Raw genomic sequence first — 13824 nt, 5'->3', positions numbered from 1 at the left:
ACAACAAGCTCTAAACGTTCGCTCTTAGCTGCCAGCCTTGTCAGCTTAACCTGACCTTGAGGCCTATTGTTATATTTCTGATCCGTTTATGCAACATCATTTGATTTTGTTTTAATTTTTCTTTGTTTATACAGTTTTATAAGTATTTCTCTTTGTGGTGACATACTGTATATACTCGAGTATAAGCCGAGTTTTTCAGCATCCAAAATGTGCTAAAAAAGTCTACCTCGGCTTATACTCGAGTCAGTGGGCAGTAGCTGAGATTGCAGTCACTTTTAATCATTCCTATAACAACAGTTTGCTTGGGGAGAGACTGCAATATCACACAGCGCCCTCTGTTGGTTAGATGAAAGAATAACAGTGCACCCTCTGTTGGTTATATGAAAGAATAACAGTGACTGCAATATCACACAGCGCCATCTGTTGGTTATATGAAAGAATAACAGTGCACCCTCTGTTGGTTATATGAAAGATTAACAGTGACTGCAATATCACACAGCGCCCTCTGTTGGTTATATGAAAGAATAACAGTGACTACAATATCACACAGCGCCCTCTGTTGGTTATATGAAAGAGTAACAGTGATGGCAATATCACACAGCGCCCTCTGTTGGTTATACGAAAGATTAACAGTGATGGCAATATCACACAGCACCCTCTGCACATGGTAGTGGGACAGTGGGACAATGCACACAGTAATCCGTTTGGCAATTCTCTGTCACCATCAACTTTGCAAAGAAGTCCGGTTGATCGCTGGGGGGGGGGGCACTTTGGCGGAATGTGCGCTGCTGGGAGACAGGGCTGTAGTTGTGTCTAGGCTTATACTCAAGTCAATACGTTTTTCCATTTTTCTTGGGTAAAATTAGGTACCCACGGTACATTGCAGGCCTCTTGGGTGGAAATTGGCCAAAAAGTGACTTTAAAGTATTTCCTGCACACTTTGTCTTCATAACAACTCTGTGCTTCCAGAGATTCCAGGGCACTCAACACTTAAGGTGGCCATAGATGTAACAATTACAATCTTTCTTGGAAAAGATTTTTCCAAAAAAGATCCTTTGTTTCAATACACACGTGTAGAGCTGAATCATCATGATATACAGGTAGATAGATAGAATTCTACCTGTATCTGACGATTCAGCACTAACAATGGCTGATGTTTGGGTGCACCCGATCAAAAGTTTTTTGTCCAGCATGATCGATGAACCGACCGATATCTAAGTCTTCTGGCGATATTGGTCGGCTCTTTTCCCACCATACACTCACCGAATATCGTACAAAAAATTGTTTCGTATGATATTATCTGTTAGTCTATGGCCACCTTTAGAAATAATTTCCAAGCTTGAAAGAATACCCATTTCAAAAAGTTTCTTTATAAAGGTGAAATTCTGTAGTCTCTGAAGTTTAGAGAAAAAGAGCGGAAAAGACGTGGGGGGCACATTTACCAGTTAATCTGAAAGCTCTTCTTGGATACCCAATCTTTGGTCAGGGCTCCCTTAGCTTACAGATACAGGCAAACATTGTTCCAATAATATCTAGGGCAGAAAATATGTTTACAGACCCAGTAGAACCTCAACTAACCTCCAAACTAGTGTACCTGGTGGAACAAATTGGCATTCTCCCCATCTGGCTTTTAGGCTGAGCAACCTTTGCCACTTCTGTAGGCAGCCAATTAGAGAGGGCTTAGCATTTGTGCCTATCTGCACGATGAACTGTGCACCTTGTGGGGGTGTGCTTTTGTTGGCAAATAACGGGCACACAAAGCTTTATATCTGACCAGTGTTGACAAGATGCATTGTAGGCAAATATATGGGGCTTTGAATCTGTAGTTTTAACACCTTTGCTTCCTATATTGTGTACTTTTTTATATCGAGAAACATCCAGCTGTTCTAATAAAGGTATATGGAAGCCATTTCCATACACACTTAAACTTATAAAATGTCTGCCACTTCAGAGCTTCCACCTTTTTATGAAAACATTCCATGAAGAGCAGAAATAATTGCATTGCAGGGCGTTAAGTTGATATACCGTATTAATAATATTTTCATTTTCTTACTCTTACCTTTGGACATTTCCTGTTCGGAAAGATTAAATGCTCATCAGCCTTGGGTGGCAGGTTGTCAGCTTAGCTTTCATCTAACGACATTAGTAAAAGATAAACCATGCTTCGTGTGGTTTTTTTTTCCCCCTTTCGGTTACTGGAAATCTTCTCGGAGATTTGGGTGCAGGACTGCAGACAAGAACAGTGCTATTTCATTATAGTTCCAAACGGTTTACAGTAATTAGAAAATATAATGCTATTTTTGCTGCTAAACAAATAAATGATGGCTGTTTATTAAGAGCAATGTTTAGGGTTTCCCGTTACAAAAGTAGTCGTTTACTTTGAAGCTCCTCTTTACTAGCCTGGGGGACTCGGTGAACTGCTAGAAATGATCATTCTGTCACTGTAACAGTGGATCAGAGCACACTCTTAACTTGTACAGCTAAAGGCTCTTTTCTGTAAGAAGCAAAGACAAGTAACCGTGACTTCCCCTCCAAACTCCCGTGCAATGGTTTCCAAACTTTCATTGGAAGGCTGCATTTGTTTCATAGGGAAGTAGCGGCTGTGGTTCTTGTCAGTACAATTATTTGTCAGGTGTATAAAATCTAATCATTTTAGTGATCGTTAATCGGCTGGGGAATTCATTTCCCCTAAATGATTAAAATAAAAAAAACATTTTTTTTTTTGAGTGATGGGGAGGTTTAAAATATGGTCTCAGGTTTGAATTTATAATACCATGTCATAGTCATTTTATATATGCTCTAAAAAAAGAATTCCTTATACATGAGTAACTCCCCCAATCAGTCTCCTTCATGTCTTTCATCTTCTTTGTGATAAAGGATACAGGGATTATGCTTGAACTGATTTCAATCTTGTTTTTCATGTCTGTCTATCCTGCTGTGTTGCCCTCAGCATCTATGCATATGCCCCACTTTCAAATAAAAGATAAAGAAATGCAATGCAATTGGTGAACAGGAGGGAGCATTCACAAAGCATTCCTATGCATTTTTTAAAGATGAGTTCAATGCCTAGTGATACGTGAAAAGTGTTGATACAGTTACTGCTCTGCTAAGGGCCTAATACAGTGTATATGCTAAAGCCCAACCTTTAACTTGTGCTTAAATGCTTCATTAAAACGACAGTCACCATTTTAAACAAGCCTTTAACCCTAATACCAGTGGTCCGAACATTTTGATTCTTGCCACTTGCGATAACAGTCAGAACAGAACCTACTACTGATCATTAGTTTGAATCTGAAGTCCAACAGGTGAACACTATAAACACTTATTCAAAAATGGCTGGCTTAATATGAAACATTATGGGGCAGATTTATCAAAGGTCTAAGTGAAATTCCGAGCTAATTTGTGTGTACTTCGACTAGGGAATATGATTCAAATTTGAAAAAAAATTTGCATATCGAAATTTATCATGTACTGTCTCTTTCAAAAATTTGACATCGACCATTCGCCATCTAAAACTTGCCGAATTGCTTTTTTAGCCTATGGGGGACCTCCTAGAACCTTATTGGAGTCAATTGGTGATAATTCAAAGGGTTTTTTTTTTGGAAAAAACTTTGATTCAAATTTGAAGGAATGTGCTATTACTTCGATTTGTACGATTCAAAATCAATTCAAATTCTAATTTTTTTTAATACATTTCAGTTGGGTCTTTTTAAATTAAAATGTTTAAGTTTTTTAAATTCAAAATTCGACCCTTGATAAACCTGAACCCAGATGGTGCTTTTCAGAAGTGTGTTGTAGCTCTTAAAGTTGTTCACCTTTGAGTTAACTTTTATTATGACGTAAAGCGTGATATTCTGAGACAATTTGCAGTTAGTTTTCATTTTTTTTATAGCAAGTCATTTTTTGAGTAATTTAGCTTTATATTCAGCAGCTCTCTAGTTGGCTGTTTATCTGGTTATAGGAAGATGAGTAATAATAAGTAGTGAATAGGATGATGAGTACCTTAATAATAAGTAGTGATAATAATAATAATAATAATAATAATAATAATAATAATAATAATAATAATAATAATAATAATAATAATAATAATAATAATAATAATAATAATAATAATAATAATAATATTTAATAATAATAATAATCAAATTGTAGCCTTACAGAGCATTTGTTTTTAGATGGGGTCAGTGACCCCCATTTGAAAGTTGGAAAGATTCAGAAGAAAAAGGCAAATCATCTAAAAAGTATAAAAATGGAATAGTTGCATACTAAAAGTTAATTTAAAAGATGAACCACCCATTTAACCATTAATTGTAGAAGGTCATACAGGAAAATCCAAAGTTTGGGTGTGTACTTCTTAGCTTGTATTGCCTATTTCTCTAAAGCCTTCCAAGAATCGTCTTTTGGTTGCCAAACAGAATGTCTCACTAAAACAAGTTCCAAGCCATTATTCTGTATTTACTTTATGAACTAACAGCTTTGACTTGAGTCCTACATGTGACCCCCCCGGCACAATAATCTAAATTGATTGTGATTTTCAGACCGTAACATTTTAAAGAAACATCCACAGAGAACGGCCTTTGCCCGCTCACTTGCTCCTGATTTGCATGTGGCATCAAGTAGATGAATGGAGCACAATTCTTGATTCAAGTGTTTCGATCCACCTCGATAATTGCTTGTCAGAAGTGATGGACAATTTCCCTGCAAGCGTTTTGCACACTGAATCTGCTGGGAGATCAAACTTCTGATGCACACATAGCTAAGCAGCACAATGAATATTATAAATATACAGTTACGCTCCACAAGATAAAGAAAAGGTCAATTTTAACAATTTCTATGTCCATTCCCAACAGAGAAAAGTAATACCAACATTATAAGGCTTATTTATGATTTATGAAACTATCTGGACAGAATTGCACCTGTCAAAGCACCATTCAATTGGCACCTACTAGCGCCTGTAAGATAGAGGCTGTAGCTGCCTTACAGAATAGGGTATAAGGAGCAGTTCACCTTGATTAAAGGTGGACCTGTAATTTAAACTTGCCTTATAAAGCGTTTTTCCCCTGGTTTGCTTTTACTTGCAACAATTGAATTGTTGATATCAACATGATTTATACAGGTATGGGAACCAGGTCCAGAATGCTTAGGACCTGGGGTTTTCCACAAAATGGATTTTTCTGTAATTTGGATCTTCATACTTTAAGGGGCAGATTTATCAAGGGTCGAATTTCGAAGTAATGGGAGTAACTTCGAAATTTATTGAAAAAAAAGACCAATCGAAATTTATTGAAAAAAAAAGATCGAAGTTTTTAACTTCAGGTGAATAGGCTGTATTTGAATCGTTCGAATCGAAGTTTTAGCTTATCGATCAAATTTGAAACATGTTTGCCCCAAAAAACTTAGATTTTTCAAAGTCCACCAAATGACTCAAAATCGGTTCTAGGAGGTCCCCCATAGACTAAAACAGCAATTCGACAGGTTTTAGATGGCGAATGGTCGAAGTCGAAGTTTTAAAGAGACAGTACATGATAAATTTCTATATTTGAATAGTCAATTTTTTTTTCAAATTCTAATCAAATTTTGGCCTATTCGTCAAAGTACACAAAAATATCTCGAAATTCGAATTTCTTTACTTCTTCTCTTCTTTTCACTTTTACTAGAAAATCATGTAAACATGAAATAAATACAATGAGCTGGTTTTGCTTCCAATAAGGATTAATTATATCTTAGTTTGGATCAAGTACAAGCTAATGTTTTATTATTACAGAGAAAAAGGTAATATTTTTTTTTACAATTTGGATTATTTGTATAAAATTGAGTCCATGGAATGGCCTTTCCATAATTCGGATAACAGGTTTCCGGATAACGGATCCCATATCTGTATATGGGTGTATAAGTGTATATAATTAAAAAAAAAAAAAATGTCAACATTTCTTTTCCCAGTAATCATACCAGACAAACCGCAATCTTTCCCTGTGGTTGTGAATGCATTCAGGTGCAACTGTGACTGTGTGCATTATGGTCTGGGGCTAAATATGGAAACCATTGTGTAACACTAGGGGAGCTGAATGTGTTGAAAATTGCCTTTTTTTTAATACTCTAGCAGGTGGGTTCACTGCTATATTTATAATGGTGTCCCGTTAGGGTGGGTAGTTAAGTCACGATGGGGAACCAGTCACGGTACATATTTAAATAACAGTACAGAGATTGCTGGAACTGCAGCCATTGAATTGCAGGTGCAAGACTGAGGTTACAAAATTCAAATGGAATGTGAGCCATTCTGCTGAATAGCTGTCTCTTTCTGTCAGAACACCATTTCACTAAATGACAGAACTTTGCTCTTATTCTAAAAGCATCTGAAAACAGCAGAAGTGTTTTCTAAATATACAAGAGATGACTTGAGGTCCTAAGCATTAATCAAGCACCTACAAATCTATTAAAGGGATTCCTCACCTTTGAGTTATCATTAAGTATGATGTAGCGAGTGATATTCTGTGACAATTGTCATTTTTCATTATTTGTGATTTTTTAGGTTATTTAGCTTTTTATTCAGCAGCTCTCCAGTTTGCAATTTCAGCAATCTGGTTGCTAAGGCCCAAATGACCCTTGCAATCAGTAGCAATAATGATACATTTATAGCCTTACAGGGCAATTTTTTTTTTCTTTTTAGTCAGTGACCCCCATTTGAAAGCAGGAAAGGGTCAGAAGAAAAAGGCAAATGCTTAAAAAACTATAATCATTTTTTAAAATAAAGACCAATTAAAAAGTTGGCAATTCTGTAACAGACTAAAAGATAACTTAAAGGTGAGCCACCCCTTTATGTATTTTTACTTCACAGGCTGAACCCTGTGTGAATGCCCCAAAGACCATTGTTAAAGGAGAACTAAAGTGTAACTAAAGAAGTAGCTAGAAATGTTGTACATAATGTTTGGGGTTTCTGTACCAGCCCAAGGCAACCACAGTTATTTAGCAGTAAAGATCTGTGTCTCCAAAGATGCCCCAGTAGCTCCCCATCTACTTTTCTGCTGATTCACTGCAAATGCTCTGTGCTGCTGTCACTTACTGAACTTAGAGGCTGACTAAAAATATACAGTACACTTAGAATAAAAATGTTGTAATATAAGACTGATAAGTAATTAATACAGAATTTAATAATCATCCCTGTAGCATCAGTTTATATGACAGGCCAACCTCTGCTTGATAATTTGTGGCGACCCCTAAGCTTAGCTTCTCAACAGCTGCTCAGAGTCCACTAAGCATGTGAGTGTCGCAAATACTTTCCAAGATGGTGACCCCTGTGACAAGTTTGAAGTTCTGGATCATTGCTGCTATTGGGAAGCTGAAACTTTAGGCTGGTGCAGTAAGTTCATTATATACAATTTGCCATTTTAAGCCATATTTATGTTTAGGTTTTAGTTCTCCTTTAAATGTTACCTACAAAACCAAGTCTCCATAAACATACTGTATTCAGAAGTTTCCAATATTTGGTGCACACCATGGGCGAAGACAATTACAGTAAGCTATGGCACCCAGTGCAGTGTTATTTGCACATTGTGTAAGATGCTTGTCTGCCCCTTATAAAACAAAATCCCCCCAGAATACATTTGTGCCAGCTAATCTGCAGTGGAAAGTCTTTATTTTTATGATAAACTGTTTTATGTAATCTACAATATTCAGGGGTATAGTTTCCCAAGGATAAAGAAGGTATATACCAAACCTCTACCCCCAGTTATAGCAAAACATGAAGCCTGTCTCATCTTCACTATCAATTTTGTTTAGCAAATGAGTTCATATCACATTCATAGTTGTTAAACTTACCAAAGGGGATATCTGTTTTCATGCAAATAACAAATAATCACCCTTTCACCCTGTTTCATTCCATATTTAGATTATTATTATCCTACTATTTGTTCCCTTAAATTGTCAACCCATGTAGATTGTAAATTCTGTGGGACAGGATGTATATATATATATATATATATATATATATATATATATATATATATATATATATATTGGATAATTCCTTGGCACTGCACCCTAAATAAACTCAGTAGGCTGGTTTTGCTTCCAATAAGTATTAATTATATCCTCCCCAAGCCTTCATTAAAATCCGCCTATGCGGAAAAGGTGGGGCACGCAAGCTCAAATCTATATAAAGTGACGAGTGGATGTGGAAGTAGGGCACAGAAAGGTTGCATGTGGTGTGGGCCCATGGTGAAGTTCAGCCCGAACCCACCTGCAGCCTAGGGTTGCCACCTTTCCATACTTCGGAGACCAGGCAGGGGGCGGGCCCTGACATCACGGGGGTGGGTCGTGGCATAGATGGGAGTGGTTGTGATTCAGTGGGCGGGGCCGTGTCAATCAAGGGAATCCTGCCCAGTTTTCCTTATTTGGAAAACCGGGCAGGAAGTTTTGACCCGGGCAGCACTTCAAGATTCCGGGCAACCCTACTGCAGCCACAAATGTAGGGTGGAAGCTGGACCCACTAAAGTTTAATGTTCCTGTCCCTGGTGTTTAGCAACTCAGTGATCCAGGTGCAGATTCTGAATTGTTACAATTTGCTACATTAAAGGAAAACTTTACCCCAAAATGAATACTTAAGCAACAGATAGTTTATATCAAATGAAGTGGCATATTAAAGAATCTTACGAAAATGGAATATACAGTATCTTTAAGTAAATATTGCCCTTTTACATCTCTTGCGTTGAACCACCAGTTTGTGATGGTCTCTGTGCTGCCTCAGAGATCACCTGACCAGAAATAATGCAACTCTAAGGGGCAGATTTATTAAGGGTTGAATTGAAAATTTGAATTCAAATTTTCACATTTTTTTTTATGGTCAAAACTGTCAAATTTGACTAGAGAATTATCCAAACTTGAATCGAGTTTTTTTAAAAAAAAAAAATCTAATTTGATTTTCAAGATTTATCATAAAAATTTGAATTTGACTATTTGCCACCTAAAAACTGCCAAATTCCTGCATGAGTCAATGGGAGAGGTCCAGTGACCAATTTGGACATATTTGTAGCCTTCCTGACACTCATGTTTTTTTCAGAGAAAAAACTCGAATTGAGTTCGGTCGAATTTGAATCAAATTCGATTCGAGTTTTAAGGTCAGTAAAATTTGTCCAAGTTTGACATATTCAATTTTTTACCCCAATCAAATTTCAAGTAAAATCGAATTCATGTGAGTTAAAAAAAACTCGCATGAATTCAAAATTCAATTTAGATAAATGTGCCTCTAACTGTAACAGGAAGAAACACAGAACTCTGTTAATTGGCTCATGTGACCTAACATGTATGGCTTGATTGTGTGCACCAGGAATTCTACAATCCCAGGGGATGGCCCTTATTTTTTAAAATGTTCTATTTAGGATCACCCAATGGGACATACTACTAAAAAAGTATATTATTATGAAAATGGTTTAATTACATGAAGCAGGATTTGACACGTGAGCTGTTTTATGCAATATCTTTTTATAGAGACCTACCTTGCTCGGGGGTATAGTTTTCCTTTAATTAATATGTTTCTCATTTCTGTGGAATATTAGCAACTATTGTATCAATTATAACAGCTGACTTTAAAGGGGTTGTTCACCTTTAAATTAACTTTGTGTATGATGTAGAGAGGGATATTCTACAATTTGCAATTGGTTGTCATTTTTTATTATTTGTGGTTTTTAAGTTATTAAGCTTTTTATTCAGCAGCTCTTCAGTTTACAATATTGGCAATCTGGTTGCCATGGTCCAAATTACTCTAGCAACCATGCATTGGTTTGAATAAGAGACTCAAATATGAATAGGAGAGGGCCTAAATAGAAAGATAAGTAATAAAAAGCAGCGACAGCAATACATTTCTAGCCTTGCAGAGCATTTATGTTTAGATGGGGTCAGTGACCCTCATTTGAAAGTTGGAAAGAGTCAGAAGAAGAATTGAAATTGAAATGAAACTTTATACTCCAACATTAAAAAAACGGCCACAAATAGAAAATACAAAGTATTTGGAAAAAGTCCGAAACTGGTGAAGTGTTGGAAGGTGAATAATCCCTTTAAAGGTGTCAAAATCTTTCATATGATAAGCACTACTTCTCTTAGGGCACCCAGGATTTTTTCCTGATCGGTCACTCTTTGTTCAAATATGGGATTTGTTTCATGGAATGCAGGTGACTTTGGGTCCTTTTCTATTTGGCTGCTAAAAATCTTTGAACCCAGTAGGATTATTTTGCCATCCCTATGGATCTATACTTATTTAGTTATCATGAAGTATCGTCTGTATTGTCTTATTACATGGAAAAGAAAACAAATGATTTAAACATAGCAATTCTTCTTTTAACTAGGGAAGATGCAATTGCCATATACTGGAGCTTTCCAGATAATGGGTTTCTTTATAATAAATTCTTTATGAATATTCTATAGATGCCTACCACAATATACTGTAGACGTTAATGTAACATTATATGGCATTGTGTTCTTTTTCCCAAGGCAGTTGCTAAACAGAATGACCCTAGAAATTGCAGAACTGAAAAAAAAGCAGCAAAAGTTGTAAAAAAAAAAAAAAAAAAAAAAAAGATACATTACTCAAAAATCTCAAAATATGAGTTGGAAACCACTGTGTATATAATAAAAGTTAATTCTTAGTTAAACTTTCTATTTAACATGCTGGTAAAGTTGTTTAAGATCCTGCCATCTGGAGCTCTGTAACTCATTAGCAAATGGTGAAAGTGAGCAAGATTTCCCATCTATCACTTGGCTGAACAGATTATTTGAAAACTTAAGCTATCCAGCAAACCCAAGGAATTGTGTCTTTCTTTGAGCAGATTAGGGCCAGCACCTGTCTAGTTTCCAGAGGTCTTGTCAGGTTTCCAGCTCCTTACTCGTTTGTGAGGTGCTTTAGAAATGAAATAGATTTAGGTCCCTTTTATTGTTTTCTCCCTCATGTTTATTTTTGTTTATTTCTACACCTTAATACGTTTCTTGTTTGTTCCTTCCTTCAGCACGAACATTTGATATACATTTCACCGAGTTTTACACATCGCATCTATCATTCAGTGGAATACTTGGGAGTCTGCTGGCTTGTGCCCCGAGGCTTCAGCTTTGCACTGAGAACACCTGTCTAGTCAATTTGCAGTACCTTAAGTAAGTTTTACAAGTAGGATTTGACTTTTTATGAATTCTGCCTTAAAAAAAACCAGCACTGATGTATTAACGTGAGAAAACTTTTAACTTGTTCACTTTTTATTGCGAAAGGAAAAACCTACTTTCCTACTTTTTTTAACTGTTTCTTTTCACAGTGAAAAAATACAATTATGGTGATTGCACAAAGGACAAAGGAAGATTTTAGGCATGTTTAGGGCGTTTTTTTTTTTTTTTTTAGTGCGTCTGCTCCTGCGCTCCCCTGCGGCTGAACGGAAGATAGCGCAAGTCAGGCGAGTGTAGGAGTAGACACACTCAATACTTGTAAACGGCTGTACTGACACAGACACATGTAAGCGCCAAACGCAGGTGGGAACCAGCATGTTGCATTTCACCTGTTTTTGGTGCACACATGCATCTGTGTGAGTACAGCCCCTTCACAATAATTGAACGCACCTACTCCTGCTCTACCCTGCGGCTGAACGGAAGAAAGCACAACACAGGGGAGCACAGGAAAAAACGCCCGTGTGTAAGAGCCCTTACAAATTCCGAATATATGAAGCCAAATCAGCTGAACTGATGGCAAAGCTTGAGAGTGCTAGTACTTCTGAGCAATTGCCAGAGTTTGGCCCACATGCTACTTATTATGCTTAAAATCTCTATATTTCCCATAGCTCTTAAAGAGACAGTATATCGGTGCCTCCAAAGATACCGCAGTAGCTCCCCATCTTCTTTTCTGCTGATTCACTGCTCTGTGCTGCTGTCACTAAACTGAGTTTAGGGACCAACTTACAATATACAGTTTATACAGAAGAGAAATGGCACAAGTAGGCTTATAAGTAATTAATACAGATAATTACTACATGTCAGCTCAAAAACCATTGTATTTAGCATCAGAATTTAATAATCAGCCTTGCAGTATCAGATTATATGACAGACAAAACTCTTTTTCTGCTTGTAAATTTGCAACAACCCCTGAGCTTAGGTTTTTAACAACTGTTCAGAGCCCACTGAGCATGTTTATGTCACTTTCCAAGATGGTGACCCCCTGTGACAAGTTTGAAGTCCAGGATTGTTGCTGCTATTGACAAGCTGAAACTTTTAGGCTGGTGCAATAAGGTCAGTATATAAAATAGGCATTTTTAACCGTATTAATTTTTTAGGATGTAGTTCTCCTTTAAACTGGGCAACTAGGAAGAGTGAAGCTACTGCATGTTTGGTTTGTTTTGGATTGCAAGCTCTGTTGGTAATGACTTAATGTGCCTGAGTCGTCCAGTGCCGATTGCTGTGTGGCAATAGTATAGCTTTCAAAAATACAAAGCGGGTATGATTACCATTTATTTCAAATATTAGATTTTCTTTTTAATATTTCATTTTTATTATGCACTTTGGTTACATAGAATTGTAGAGACAGGAAAGGGACAGATTGCAAATAAAATCAAGCCAGTGTGCATGTATTTCTCTTGTAATCATCAATGTAATCATAACCTTTAACCCTTTCCTACTGGAGAGCCTAGTCCTGAGGACATCTGTAATCATGTCATTCAATATCAGCTACTTGATTGAACTGAATTGCCTGGATTAGTTCTGCTTCCATGTCCACCAAAGCAATGTGTAGCACTCAATACACAAGATTGTTTGCATGGAATATATAAACAGATGACTTGAGATATACAAGAGTGCCGGATATAATCCCCACCGAGGCACTGAATGTGCAAAATGATACATGACCTTCTGCAGCCAAGCTTTCTGCTGCAGGATCAGGAAAATCCAATCAGTGTGGAATTTCTTTACTTGATTATGCAGCATTCACTCCATATTAATGTCAAGTGATTGAGGTGCATTACTCATTAATTCCTAGACTGTCAGCACCAGATTTCTCTGAATGCGTCCTTTAGAATAAAATCAGATGGATCTCGTAGGTGCTTAGTAAAAAGGCTTTTTCATTTTGGACATAGTGCATTTAACAGTGTATATGTCCATAGCAACTGTTAATATGGTGATGCTGGCCTTACATATTGTAAACCTAAGCAGGCACAAAGGTGATATAATAAAAGGTGCAAAATTTGTTCCAGTTCACAGTAACCAATCAAGCATCTGATTGGGTAACTGGGTCACTAGAAATAGAACAAGCAAAATATCTAGTATCTAGTACAGGTATGGAATCCATTATCTGGAAACCCATCATCCAGCAATCCCTGAATTGCAGAAAGGCCACCTCCCATAGACTCCATTTTATCCAAAAAATCCAAATGTTTAAAAATTATTTCCTTTTTCTTAGTAATAAATTTACAGTAGCTTTTACTTGATCCAAATAAAGATATAATTAATCCTTATTGGAAGCAAAACCAGCCTATTGGGTTTATTTAATGTTTACATGATTTTCTAGTAGACTTAACATATGAAGATCCAAACCTGAAAAACCCCAGGTTCCAAGCATTCTGGATAACAGGTCCCATGCAGTACCTGTACTGGAAAGTCTAAAGCAATTAGACTTGATTATACAAATGTAGAACCGATTATCCAGAATGTTCAAGACCTGGGGTTTTCTGGATAAGGGGTCTCTCTCTGTAATTGGGATCTCCATATCAAGTCTACAAAAAAAATATTTAAACAATAAATAAACCCAATAGGATAGTTTTTGTCATCAATAAGGATTAATTATATCTTAGTTGGGATCAAATACAA

The 13824-nt window shown here is 36.7% G+C and overlaps 1 protein-coding gene across 4 annotated transcripts in view; it reads left to right on the top strand.

The window, feature by feature from the left end:
- Positions 1–13824, top strand: part of LOC108698445 (protocadherin-11 X-linked) — an 826544-nt gene that overhangs the window by 22865 nt on the left and 789855 nt on the right. For 3 of the 4 annotated variants that reach the window (XM_041572769.1, XM_041572767.1, XM_018229934.2), the window contains exon 2: positions 10998–11139. The exons of the other annotated variant lie outside the window; for it this stretch is intronic. The gene's annotated coding sequence lies outside the window, so the exon portion shown is untranslated. The remainder of the gene's footprint in view (positions 1–10997; positions 11140–13824) is intronic. 4 annotated transcript variants of the gene reach the window in all.

Source organism: Xenopus laevis, chromosome 8L (genome assembly GCF_017654675.1).
Source record: "Xenopus laevis strain J_2021 chromosome 8L, Xenopus_laevis_v10.1, whole genome shotgun sequence".
In the NCBI taxonomy this organism is placed as follows: domain Eukaryota; kingdom Metazoa; phylum Chordata; class Amphibia; order Anura; family Pipidae; genus Xenopus; species Xenopus laevis.
Note: the sequence above shows the minus strand (reverse complement) of the source record. Positions and strands in the feature narration are given on the sequence as shown.